The sequence below is a fragment of the Carlito syrichta genome, unplaced genomic scaffold, assembly GCF_000164805.1.
Source record: "Carlito syrichta isolate Samal-C Ts95f unplaced genomic scaffold, Tarsius_syrichta-2.0.1 Scaffold302944, whole genome shotgun sequence".
In the NCBI taxonomy this organism is placed as follows: Eukaryota; Metazoa; Chordata; class Mammalia; order Primates; family Tarsiidae; genus Carlito; species Carlito syrichta.
The window spans coordinates 104,404-105,084 of record NW_007247040.1 but is presented as its reverse complement, the minus strand read 5'-3'; the positions used below and the strand labels follow the sequence as shown (position 1 = coordinate 105,084).

At 41.0% G+C, this 681-nt stretch overlaps 1 pseudogene; it reads right to left on the bottom strand.

Annotated features, from left to right (window-relative positions):
- On the bottom strand, positions 1–425 carry LOC103259648 (annotated as a pseudogene).
- Positions 426–681: the final 256 nt, after the last annotated feature.

Here is a 681-nt window from a genome sequence, read left to right as displayed (position 1 = left end):
AGATATCATTAGTTTATTATAAAAGAAAAACACAAAAATTATTTACATGGTGAAAGATTTCACAACTTCAGTGGAATGGGCAGTTTCACGTTGATGCCATTTAAACAGCGTTTTGCTTCAGTCCACATACTTTCCAAGAATGTCACCATCTCTAAATAAGAAAAATCCTTGTCGTCTAGCACTACTTTGGTGCCTCCATATTCTGGGAGAAGAACTTTACCTCCAACTTTCACACTAACTGGTTGAATCTCTCCACCCTTTCCTTTGGCACCCGAGCCAACAGCCACCACTGTCGCTTGCAATACCTTTCCCTGAGATTTTTCTGGAAGCATAATGCCTCCCTTGGTTACAGTTTCGGCTGCACTCCTTTCAACCAATACTCAGTCAAAGAGCGGAAGAAACTTTCTGAATGCTTGTCCTGCCATGGCTCCCACCCCCTAGCTCCGGCTCTCGCGCAGCCCGCCCAACCTTGTACTTTCTAACTGATAGGACAAAACATCTGAATGTTGTACTTAAAGCTACAATGGGAGGTAGAAACACAAGCATTATTGATCTTTTCAAGAAAACATATACCCAGACACATGGATTTAGCAAATGGAAACTGGAGAATGTTTTAATCTATCATTGCTAAACTGCAGTGCGTTCTCTATTTAAAACAATAACAACAACAACAACAACACA